The sequence below is a fragment of the Petromyzon marinus genome, chromosome 34 (genome assembly GCF_048934315.1).
Source record: "Petromyzon marinus isolate PM22_M1 ecotype Great Lakes invasive population chromosome 34, UKy_Petmar_22M1.pri1.0, whole genome shotgun sequence".
Taxonomy (NCBI): domain Eukaryota; kingdom Metazoa; phylum Chordata; class Hyperoartia; order Petromyzontiformes; family Petromyzontidae; genus Petromyzon; species Petromyzon marinus.
Window position 1 is genome coordinate 11,634,879 of NC_133700.1, and position 13,234 is coordinate 11,648,112.

General features: G+C 45.5%; 1 protein-coding gene across 1 annotated transcript in view; it reads left to right on the forward strand.

Moving 5' to 3' along the window:
* The first annotated feature begins 7,664 nt into the window (after positions 1 to 7,664).
* The window catches only part of LOC116948725 (uncharacterized), a 43,682-nt gene continuing 38,112 nt past the window's right edge, over positions 7,665 to 13,234 (forward strand). The window contains exon 1 of the mRNA XM_032965733.2: positions 7,665 to 7,835. The gene's annotated coding sequence lies outside the window, so the exon portion shown is untranslated. The remainder of the gene's footprint in view (positions 7,836 to 13,234) is intronic.

Consider the following 13,234-nt stretch of genomic DNA (forward strand, 5'->3'; position numbering starts at 1 on the left):
TTTTGTAATGGTCTTCTTTGTGCAAGTTTTTTTTCTTCCTTGATCGGTTTGCTTTGTGAGCGCTTATTTGTACAGTTATAATTACTATTGTAGTTCATGCTATACCTACTATAATGACCCAGGAATATCTGTCCTTAACGCTCGTTACGTTACTCCACATCGACCAACCCCCCTCATTCATATTCATGCACGGGGGCGTCCTCCAAATGGATACCCCCCCACCCCTCATTAATAATCATGAGCGGGTGACATCACTAAATATGGAGTATTCCCCCCCCTCACTAATATCATGCGCATGTGATGTCACTCCACATCGAACAGCCCCCCTCATTAATAATCATAAGCAGGTGACGTCCTCCAAATGGACTCCCCCCCCACCCCTCATTAATAATCATGAGCAGGTGACGTCACTCCACATCGAACCGCCTCAATAATCTAAAGGTGACTTCCTCCAAATGGACACCCCCCCCCCCCCATTCATAATAATTAGCAGCTGACGTCACTCCACATGGGGGGCCAAGGCACCTCCTCCCCCCTCAGCGTCAACTTACAGTCCTCACTACAAAGGCAGAACCCTCACGTCACGCGATCTCCGTGACACTGTTGAGACATCGAAGTAAAAAGGACGTCATGATGAACAAGGGATTATAACCTTTAAATTAAATAAGTCTGTGTCACCGCGCCGTTACAAATTTCACAGGAATGGATGCAATGTATAGCACGTCGCGGTCTGCTTTTCGCTTGCAAGTTTCAGATGTACTGCAATACACCCGTCCTTGGACGGGCCAAAGGCTAGTGACTTCATACTTGTGTATCGCAACCCTGTGCCGATCAGCTAACATTCGGCCAACATTGCTCCGCTCCAGACCTGGGCCAAAGTATGCGGCATGGCGATGCTCTGCAGTGCTGGCCAGGACACGAATGACGCTGGCTATAAATATCGTGCGTGCTGAGCGGTGCTGTGAACTCTCGCAGGAAGACTTGCTGCTCGTCGACTTTCATGTATTTATTTTTGTTCGTCCCATTTCGTTCACACTAACAGGATAGCCGTTACTGGCGTAATTCCGTTTCGGAAGGGTAAGACTGATTATATCGTTTAAGAGACGTTACTTGGCAGAGCTGAGCCAGGTGTTTATATGTGCCTGCATGTGCGTTTTGTCAATATTTGTGTTCGTATTCTTTGGGTCTTTCGGTAAAGTCACGTAGATAGGTTGAAATAAAATAACAAAAAACTACGACGTTTCGATCGCAACACAAGCGGTCGTCATCAGGAATTTTTTAAAATTTTCTTTTGAACCTATCTATATGACTTTACCGAAATACCAAAAGAATATGAATTCCTGCAGACACGAAAGATTTTAAGTCAAGATTTAATATTTGTGTTTTCAGTTCTTCAACTGAAAGATTAGTTCACAAGGGTTTGTCTCATCTGCCCAGTTGTAATAAAACATTTCTATTGTTTAAAGCCAAGTGCCATTGATCGCCAGACTGTGTGTACGTCCGTTACAGTACACATAACTTTGTTGTTGGATCCATGAGCTTATGAGTAAATTTTAGAAAGGTATCTGGGCATGCTGCAACACGAGCCTGCCATGTGTAGGAGCTGTGACAGGGCTGATGCCACCTGTTGAGACAATATTATGGCAAATGGCCCATGACATCGAATTCTAGATACATGCCAGCGGATGTTTACAGGAAGCGTTTTCTGAGCAAATGTGTTTTTAATATAAACTAAACGTGTCTACTTTATAGCCGCTTTTTGTCAAGGCCTCTCCACACCCTTTTGGCCATTGGTGGTTGACCGTTGTACTTTACAGCGCGGGTCACTGCAGGTTTGTGCAGTGCTTAGAACCAAGCCCGGTTTGGATGTCACTCGCCATTGTTGTTAGCAGCGACCAGAATTTAAAGTTGGGTCACCAGGTTCACAGCGCAGTGTGCAAAAAAACCACCGGGCCACCGCTTCCCCCAAATGAAAATGTACGCATCTTTAATCTAACGCGTGCTTAATTATCGGGCGCATTGAGCATAGATGGTTTAATCGTTGACGCAGGTTGCACGATTGATCGTAGTCGGCATGAACTTGCGTATTAACACGTGGTCGTTATTATAAACAACCGCAGAGTGCCCCAACTCAGGGCAACAGAACGTTACTATTTGTAAATGTCATTCGAATGATTTCCCTTGCGGGCCCGAGAAATTCCACTCCTACCGTTATTCATGCGTTTGTTTTTATATGGCAATCCATACAAAAACATTATCTGAGGCACTTATCTTATTTGCATGATCCATCATATACAAGGGTATTCTCCGGACACTCCTATTTTCCTCCTAAAGAAAACAAGAATACTCAGAAACCATATAAAATATATTTGTCTTAACATTCCAAACAGAACGAAATATGAAATTACTGAAAAAAATATGAAAATACTGTCTTGAATATATTTTGAGTTAAATTCAAATTGTGCTCTTGCTGTCATGTAAAGACACGGAACTTTCAAATTGGAATTCTCAGAGATAGCGGCGCATTGCCCTGTGCCAGAGGATAACTCTGGAAGATGGCATTACACAACTGCCTAAGAGGCCACTTAAGTCGATTGCTTTATCCATATTAGGGGCCCACCTTTAATTTCCTGCGAATATATTCCATTACATGTCTAACTGACTTGGAGTAGGCCAAATGAAGTGGACAAATACATTGAATGCGATGTTTTTTTGGTGTGCAGTCATTGGGGAGCAGGCTGAGATGATAAACTTGCTTCAGTCGAGAACCCGGTTTAATCACGGCCAGCTGCTCAGATTCAAACGGAGGCCCTCAGCAGTGGCAGCTCAGAGCTCCAACCCCCTGAACCACCTTGGAAATCGGTGTCTTGAAGACTCGGGTGAGGCTTTCCTCAGCTGAAGGTTTCGGAATGCAAATCCGACCGCCCTACGTGTAACTGCCCGTCGGTGACACGTTGGCATTTACGTTCGGTGCTCCAGGCCTCCCAGTGTTGACGCGTTTCCATGTGAACTCCACGATACGCCGCGCTGCAGAGTCAGGACACATGCGTGGGGAATGCGGTGCACGCGATCTCCTGGCAAAACCGGGCAACGGTTGTGCATCAACGTAGACGCTAACAATCGACAAAGACATCGTTATTCCAGATGTTGCCGGATAGAATCCACAAAACGAACGAAAATATTAATAAAACGTGGATTCAATGAAAGAGTCAATTGAGTGAAAAGGATGACTGGAGAGCAGACATGAGCAGCTGCTGCTGGCGAAGTCAAATTTTCCACGCGTTGCAGGGACAGGAATGTGCGACTACTCCGCACAACGTGGCTATTCACATCGCTTACACTTTGCGCCTGGGTCCTGGGACAAACTGCACGTGGCCACTCGTGGCAAGACGCCCCTGGTGAAGGCAGAGAGGGCTGTGGCCAAAAAATGTCGATTCTTTTATGCGGGGTTCGGTTCGTGAGATTTCATGTCTGTGTGGTTAACCTTTTTTACCCAAAATTATCTCAATGTGGTTTGATTTTACTCGTGTGGCTGTGTGGTCGGACGTGGGACAATATTGTTGTGTGTACTGTACTCTCCTTTGTGCGCTACTTGACAGCCATCTGTCTTGTGCGGTGCATTGTGGGTTGGGTGACAGCTACCCGCTTTTATTTTGTGTCCTTTTTTTATATGCATCTCCGGCATAAAGTGAGGGAAACCTGTAAACTGTGATCAGCCACTGTATGAGGGCCTTTCCACGCCACCCAGGTCGTGGGAGTTATTTGACTGTACTTCCCACAGGACGGCACGGATTGATGAAGTCAGGGAGCATAGAAGAACCGCACAGCAATGGATTATTCTGCACTGTCCTTTGCTGCGTCTGTGCACTGCGTGGCCTTATAGCCAATAACAACCTTGATCCCATTTAAGCATGGTGCAGGCCCAATCCTGCCTAGCGTCTGAGATTTGAAGTAGTTGGGTATACTTCAGGTGATTTGAAAAATATGATATGTATGCTTTAATATCTATTGCAAAAGCAGTTGTATTATATAAGGTTTGAAGGAGTGAAAATCACGCTTTTGTATTCATGCGGAACGCATTTTCCTCTGACAGTGGAATGCAGTGATTTCATACCACTCTTCCCCCACTCCAGGGTTCACTGGATAGTTTGTTTTGGACATCGAGTTCCTTTAACAATGTTTAGTTTAAATCGATGTGTGCTAATTTTAGCAGTTGTAAAAACAGATCATATATTGTAAATATGTTAGCACGAATATTGGATTTTTTTACACACAGTGCTTGTGACTTTGCCGCTGGGGGAGTTTTATCAGGTGAAGCTGATGGGACGCAGGAAGGAAAGAGTGTTATTTGGGGTTAAGCAAGGCTGGCTTGCGCAAGTGAGGGCCGAAATAATAATGTTGACAGCAGGACATGCTCCATAAGGAATTGGGGCGGCGTTTATCGTTTGACAATGGAAATCTCTTCCTATAAATCTCTGCAGTGTGTTGAGAGAGTGTGGCTTGACATTTCAAATTTTCCGGTTTGTCCGGAAAGTGCTTGTATCATGGAATAGATGTCCAAATTGTTTAATGTTCGATTAACTGAAAACAAAAATATATAGCGTTGCTTTGGAAAAAGCCTAATCCCTGGGCTATGCGGGCAGCAGAAGTCACACACGGCCACGACAAAAAAAAACATGCTGATCCACAACCCAGTATGTGGGATGTCCGGTGAAAATGCTGATCTTAGGAATGACCGTTCCGACTCTAATCCAACGTCAACGTAAGCGTAAGCTGCTGGAAATGGTAGAATAATATGAATCCTTTTTATACTCCGGAAAGCATCAACTGAGTCAAGAATACTTTTCAGAAGGTGCTTGCTAAGGATGTTTGGTGATGTCTATTTAGAGCAGTGTTCTTCACTAATTTTCAGAGGGTTGGGGGGGTTGGTACTTTCGCCGATAAGACATCATCAGTGTGAGGTCCGCCACACATTTGAAACCATTGGGGTTTGACAGCACGATTGTATGGGGGGTGTTTTCAAATGTGTGTATTATCAGGGGGCCACACGTCAGGGGCCACACTAAAGGCCACCAGGGTCCGCCAGTGGCCTGTGGGCCTTGCAATGAAGAACGCTGATTTAGAGGATTTCTATGTGTGGCAGGAACTAAACTAATACAACTCTTTTTTTAATATTAGCAGGTCAGGTCCATTGAGCTCTACTGTATAGCTCTGTTTAGATTTAAAGCTTTCGTGACTGCAGGGATTCATCTTCTTGGTTCTTTCGGTAAAGTCATGTAGAAGGGAAATAATAAAATAATAAAAAATAAAACATAATAAAGCGAAAAATATTTTATAATAATAAAAATAAAACATAATAAAATAAAAATGTTTTTATTATTTTATTATTTCCCTTCTACGTGACTTTACCGAAGGAACCAAGAAGATGTATAGCTCTTTTTTCAGAATCTTGGTGGTGCTGGCTCAGTGCTCTGACCCATGAGCCACACAGCCACCTCAACATGGTGAGAATAATAGTAATTGCCCTTCACATTTGGGGCTGCCAAATTATTTGACTAAGACGGTATGTCACACCCTCTAGACAGAAGAGCCCAGAGCACCTCAATTTTTCAGAGTTGTAGCCCGAAAAAGGGCAAACATTTTGGAAAGTTTTTTTTTTAATTTCTATATCACATTCCACAACAACTCTTTACATATATATAAAAGCCCAATTGTGCTAAAACTTGCACAGTCTGTCAGGCCGGGTTCACAGTGAACACTGGACACGTGGCCACGGTCATCATGGTCTTATGCTCATTAAATGCCATGAGTATGTAAATAACGGTGTTGCCTACGCCACGCAGCAACGCCTCTGGCCGGCCGCGAGAGTTCCACACTGAGTTCCCAGATGCCCCGCTGGACTTGAGCCAGCCTGACACTAGCAGCAATGCAGACTCCATGTAGGCATTGGGAACACGCCCCGGTCTATAACAGTGCTTCTAATTGTATGGCAGGCATGTGGCTGGCGCAGCACTATGCTAAAACAAACAGGCGATCGCTTAAATAATTGCAGCAACAACGCACGTAACATGCTGAATTGGTTATATTGTTTTCTAAAGTCATGTTGAGTTATATATATTATAGTGACTTTATAGTTGACGGATATGAAACGAAATGTGTTTTTTGTGTGAAGTTCAGTTGCAAAGGCGCAAGCTACTGCTATTGGAAAGGCCTCCACTGGAAGGAATGATTATGAAGCCCTTCTAGAAGGTGTTTGGCCTACGCTTCCATGCTGGGCATACGTTTTGGAGGAGGTGGGAGTACCCACAGTTTACACCAAAGCATTGGAACTATCGATCGGCGATCTGGCGCACTCATTTATACTGCTGGGTGGACAGAGGCAGAGGGATTTTTAAAGACTTTCCCCTGGATTGTAGTTGTATATAATGACATACTTCACACTTTACCAAACATTAAAGTTTTGAACTTCATATACCAGACGAAAGAAGTTTAGGCTATTTTTTTCTTACATCGGTCAGAACTTTAAAAACGTCCTCCGAGCTAATGTTTTTCGAGTAACTCTCAGAGACTTAGATGGAAAGTTTATTGCGAAAAATCGCGCTGGTGCGAGACATCGCTGCGGCGAACGTGCTCGGTGAGGGGCGTTGGGCAGCGCGCTTCACAAAAAAAAAACAGCTCAGCTGCTTTAAAAAACATCGCTGGGCAGACGCATGCTGTTGAGAGCCATGTGGGACCCCACCCCAGCCTTAAGGATGCTGCTGCATTAGCAGCAGCAGCAGCAAGTGAAGCCCAAAAACGGCACGTGCGTTTGAAGTTTCCATTAATTATCACCAGCGGCCTTGGGCAAATCGACTCGTGTGCACGAGCTTGGATGGATTGTTGATTCGCAATACTGTGAGCTGGTGGTGACTTTTGGAAGGCCTTCATCCAGCAGTGGATGGATCATGGGTGGCCGTGATGATGACGAACCAGGCCAGATGTTTGTGTGTTTACACTTCTTGATCCGCATTTGCAATGGCTCACCGTGTCGCTCTTTACACCATTTATCACAAGCGCTGTTTGCCAGTGTACATTGTTAACAGCGTATTGTTGTGGGCCGCATAAATGTGGGCTGGCTTTTCAAGGCTGAAGCATCATCGCATGCCGCAAATATGCGAGGCAAATACATTGTTGAAGGGTCAGTGAAGCAAACAAAAACACTTAATACCAAATGTTTTATTGTGATGCTAAACATGGGAGGCATTGCTGTTGAACAATGGCTTAGAGAGGCCTTCATCCAGCAGTGCATCGACGATGAAATGAAACATTTTTAAGTCAATGATAATATCACGCAATGCTAGCGAATTAACAATGGTATTCTTATCAATAGTAATACATTTCATCTGCTTGTTACAATAAATCTCATCTGACCTATCATAGAATATTACTTCTCAGGCTAAGGACGCATCGAAGAAGCTTGTTTTTTTTTCTAAGAAAGTTACTACTACTATTCAAAGCACAGCCGTGGATTGACCACGGCTGATGATAATAATGATGACGACGAATGAGGGCTGCCGAATCCATGCGTTGTTGATGTTTTTGTTGTTGTTTACGCCACGGACTCGCACACGTGGCTCTGGGGATGCCAACTCGTGGTGAAAGCCCCATTTGAGGATACTCTCGTGGAGCGGGGGGGGGGGGTCCTTAAGGCTCGGCGTGAGTGTGACGTACGCACTGTAACGCACCATATCAGCCCCGTGTCGGTCCATGCTGCCATCCACAGCCCTCGCGGTTGTCCGCCCGCGCTCCCCACAAGCCCCTCTGCGGACATCTGAACCGCGCGCAGCCCTTTAAAGGTACGCCGATACATCCTCCGTGGCCTGTTAGCCCACGAGCCTTGCGCGAAGTTGTTTATTTTGGTTGGTTTTATTTTTTTGTAATCGTATTAAAAGATAGTGACAGTTCACGTAGTTTAATGGTCAGCATGCAGGGTTTAGGTGTGCAGACTGCCCGTGTTGCTGGTTGGGTATGCTTGTGGAAGTTGTGTGGTTGTCTTCGTTTTTGGGAACGTGCATAACATTTGTTCTGTGGATTCTCTGACGGTGCTGAATAACTTGGGGGAGTGGGTGGATTTGTTTGCGAGGAGACGTTTAAAGAAGACGTTTTAAAGTAGCTGTGCATTGTTTGAGTCAAAGGTTTAGTGGGACCCAACGCAGGCGTCACCAAATGGACTGTCTCTACACATGAGTTTTAAATCAGTACAGGTCGTATACAATAACAGGGTACATATAAACCATTTTACAATTTAAACGCAGATTAAAGTGTTCCGAGTGGACGCAATATTGGCACGCATTTTGTTTTCGATACCGATAGGCAATGGTCGTCAACTTTAAATAAGTCCCGTTTGACTTGCTGTGCGGGAATGTTTCAGCCAAACCTCCACATTTGAATTTTGGCAGCTGATTTCACTCCTTAACAAGGTCGTAATCTGTGTAAGACACGTGGCTTAGGCAGCCAAAGTTCTCTTCAGACCCTCAGTACGTGTACAGGCGTTTTAAAAATAAATGCATTCAACTACAACCAAAGTTTTTGAAGAAACATAACGTTTTTAAAATCAGTGACAGATGCACATCCTCTGACATTGCTGTGAAAGGAGAAATACATGAAGATAAATTGTGATATGATGCTAATAATGTAACTGGTATGGATGGTGGTTGTGGTGGTGGTGATGATAGTGATGGAGGTTGTGGGTACATTGAGTCAATGATGATTGTGATGGTCGTGGTATGGGGTGGTGATGATTATTATCACGGTGGTAATGGTGATGGTTTTGATGGTGATAATGGTTGTTGATGATGGTATTTGTGGTTGTGATGGTGTTGTTTTTTTTCGTCTCGGGGATGGAAACTCGCTGTTGCCGTTACTGAGTCAAACGACAGACGCCATTCATAACGCTGCACCTTTAAAGCATTGACTCCAGAATTTCCGTAAATATTTTCCGCCCGTGTCATGTAATAAAAAACACATTTATGCACACTGCACTGTACTGTTTTTTTTTAATCCTTGGCATCACCGCTGTCATAAGCGTAACATTAAAAAAATATATTCGTCCTAACTTTTATTAATTTGTCAATACACTGCTGATCTTGCTACGATCGAACGCTTATAGGAGACAACTTGGTGTGAAATATGTTGGAACGCTGCCACTAATGCTGTTTGGTATTTTTTTCTTGGGAGGGCCTCGTTGGCATGTCGTGTGCAAGTCAAGTTCTTCTCTGATCGCTCATCCAAATATAAATGCCTCTGCAGTTCGTCAGGCAGAAAGCCACGACAGATACTGTTGGGGGCCTGTGGCTCATGCGCATCGCCTCATGCCGCGCGTCACCTCTGCATTTAATCAATTGCTGTTCTGTGGCCAGGCTGTGGCTGCCAGGTTCACGTAACAGGGCCTGCGTTTAACTCCGTACATTTCCTAAAGTTTGCAGTGTTAAATGGCCAAGTACAAGCGGTAGAGCGAGCGGCTCGCATTCAGGAAGGTTGTGAGTTCAAATCCTGGTTCGGTGTTGACGCGGCCCATCATCCCTCCATAGTCGATAAATGTAGTACTGCTTTGTGAAAAAAAATAGGCAGTGGATGTCCTATGGAGAGACTCGCCCGTGCCAAAGGAATGAGGAATTTCCACAACTGGCTGAGGATGAGCAACACCTCGATGCACGTTTGGGCAGGAAATCACTGTGACCTACAATGCAAACCGCCGTGAACTTATGGTTTAAACCTCACTTCAGATATGTCCTGCAACCGACCACGAATGGCAGTGGGACTCTACCCGTCGGTCGTGGCCCCGTCTCGGCAGTTAGAACGCCACGGTAGCTGGGAGATGTTAACTACCTCGCCTGGTGTGCAGGAGGTCTGTGTCTCTCATCATCATCATCATCACGGTGGCTAGGAGATGTTAACTACCTCGCCTGGTGTGCAGGAGGTCTGTGTCTCTCATCATCATCATCACGGTGGCTAGGAGATGTTAACTACCTCGCCTGGTATGCAGGAGGTCTGTGTCTCTCATCATCATCACGGTGGCTAGGAGATGTTAACTACCTCGCCTGGTGTGCAGGAGGTCGTGGGTTCGTTCCCGACCCTGACGCCTGCTGTGTATTTGGATGTTGCATGTCTCTCTCTCTCTCTCTCCCCGTGGTCACGACGATTTTTTCTCCGGGACCCCCGGGTTTCCCCTCCACATTTAAAATCAACACCACGCGTTTAGAGTAATTTGGCTGCTATACATTTCCACATAAGCCAGGTCGTTTCTGAAAATTAAAAACATTTGTTAATAGTTAGTAATAGTTGGTTCTCGACTGTCGGCCACCCCCGTTTGAGTCTAGTTTATTTGCTAGTCCATCGTTTGATGGCTTGGCGAGCGTGCGAGCGAGCCACGTTGAGACCTCTAAAGCGGAACGCTCACCAGATCTACTCCGTCCAGTGCATGCGTGAGCGCCTGTTGTTATTGTTGTGTGAAGATGTCCTCCTGTAAGCCTGCCACAGCAGTCTCTCAGGCCCCCCCCACCCCAATAATGTGGACCATTGAACAAATATGTATCGCTGAGCAAGTGTTTCCAAATCCAATGTTTCCTCAATGCATGTATTGTATTCGGGTATGACGATGCAGTCATGCTCCAGCAAGGTTAGAATATGAATTGTAGTCAATGCTGTGGAAACCTTAAATCCACGTTACTTCCATCTGGTTACATTTCCTTAGATTTGTTTCATTCTAAGTATAACTTAAACGTTAAGTGCGTAGAGAGTTTATTTTAGAGTGAACCTTAGTTTTACAGGTTTTGTTTTATTGCTGCATTTCTTATACAGCTGCAAAGAATCATTGCATTGGTGTCTGGTTTTCTAAATCTGGCTGATTGCGAGATCGTTATTTCTCCTGTAACATCTGTTTTGAAAATGTAGAGCCCTCTTGTGAAATCTGTAGGTTAAACTTGTAACTTTGACTTGCATTTCCATCACTTGTGAAATCGCAAAAACGATCTGTCCACTCAATGGGCTCTCAAGGATTTACAACATTGTAAACTTTCATATTCATGGCAGCGAAAGTCTTGACAACTATGCCCACGTGCAAAGATGAATTCACGATCAGTGCATTTGGCCGTACCAGTTTTGCAAATAATTTTTTGCAAAACTTGGGATGCTTCACGGCCCTTGAAGAGCAGTGACCTCCGTTTTTGCAAAAACCCGGGTGTGTGTATGTGGAGTTGTCGAGTCAGCGAGTGTTCACGTCGTGCGAGTGTTCACGCCGTGCGAGTGTTCACGCTGTGTGAGTGGTTCACGTCGTGCAAGTGTTCACATGGTGCGAGTGTTCACGCTGTGCGAGTGTTCACGCTGTGCGAGTGGTTCACGTGCGAGTGTTCACGTCGTGCGAGTGTTCACGCCGTGCGAGTGGTTCACGTCGTGCGAGTGTTCACGTCGTGCGAGTGTTCACGCTGTGCGAGTGTTCACGCTGTGCGAGTGTTCACGCCGTGCGAGTGTTCACGCTGTGCGAGTGTTCACGCCGTGCGAGTGTTCACGCTGTGCGAGTGTTCACGTCGTTCACGTCGTGCGAGTGTTCACGCTGTGCGAGTGTTCACGCTGTGCGAGTGTTCACGTCGTTCACGTCGTGCGAGTGTTCACGTCGTGCGAGTGTCCACGCTGTGCGAGAGTTCACGCTGTGCGAGTGTTCATGTTGTGTTGCCTTCATAGCGGGCGGTGCGTGACATTTTGGAGCGGCCAACACGAAGCGTAGCACCGTACGTAGAGCCTCCAGAGTGTTACCACTCCTCACTTGTTCATCACCACCAAGAGAGAGTGTTACCACTCCTCACTTGTTCATCACCAAGAGAGAGTGTTACCACTCCTCACTTGTTCATCACCAAGAGAGAGCGTTACCACTCCTCACTTGTTCATCACCACCAAGAGAGAGTGTTACCACTCCTCACTTGTTCATCACCAAGAGAGAGTGTTACCACTCCTCACTTGTTCATCACCAAGAGAGAGTGTTACCACTCCTCATTTTTTCATCACCACCAAGAGAGAGTGTTACCACTCCTCACTTATTCATCACCAAGAGAGAGTGTTACCACTCCTCACTCCTTTATCACCAAGAGAGAGTGTTACCACTCCTCACTTGTTCATCACCAAGAGAGAGTGTTACCACTCCTCACTTGTTCATCATCAAGAGAGAGTGTTACCACTCCTCACTTCTTCATCACCAAGAGAGAGTGTTACCACTCCTCACTTATTCATCACCACCAAGAGAGAGTGTTACCACTCCTCACTTGTTCATCACCAAGAGAGAGTGTTACCACTCCTCACTTATTCATCACCACCAAGAGAGAGTGTTACCACTCCTCACTTCTTCATCACCAAGAGAGAGTGTTACCACTCCTCACTTCTTCATCACCACCAAGATAGAGTGTTACCACTCTTCACTCCTTTATCACCAAGAGAGAGTGTTACCACTCCTCACTTGTTCATCACCAAGAGAGAGTGTTACCACTCCTCACTTGTTCATCACCACCAAGAGAGAGTGTTACCATTCCTCACTCCTTCATCACCAAGAGAGAGTGTTACCACTCCTCACTTCATCATCACCAAGAGAGAGTGTTACCACTCCTCACTTGTTCATCACCACCAAGAGAGAGTGTTACCTCTCCTCACTTGTTCATCACCAATAGAGAGTGTTACCACTCCTCACTTCTTCATCATCAAGAGAGAGTGTTACCACTCCTCACTTGTTCATCACCAAGAGAGAGTGTTACCACTCCTCACTTCTTCATCACCACCAAGAGAGAGTGTTACCACTCCTCACTCCTTTATCACCAAGAGAGAGTGTTACCACTCCTCACTTCATCATCACCAAGAGAGAGTGTTACCACTCCTCACTTGTTCATCACCACCAAGAGAGAGTGTTACCATTCCTCACTCCTTCATCACCAAGAGAGAGTGTTACCACTCCTCACTTCATCATCACCAAGAGAGAGTGTTACCACTCCTCACTTGTTCATCACCACCAAGAGAGAGTGTTACCTCTCCTCACTTGTTCATCACCAATAGAGAGTGTTACCACTCCTCACTTCTTCATCATCAAGAGAGAGCGTTACCACTCCTCACTTCTTCATCAGCTAGCCAGAGTGTTACCACTCCTCACTTCATCAGCTACCCAGAGTGTTACCACTCCTCGCTTCTTCATCAGCTAGCCAGAGTGTTACCACTCCTC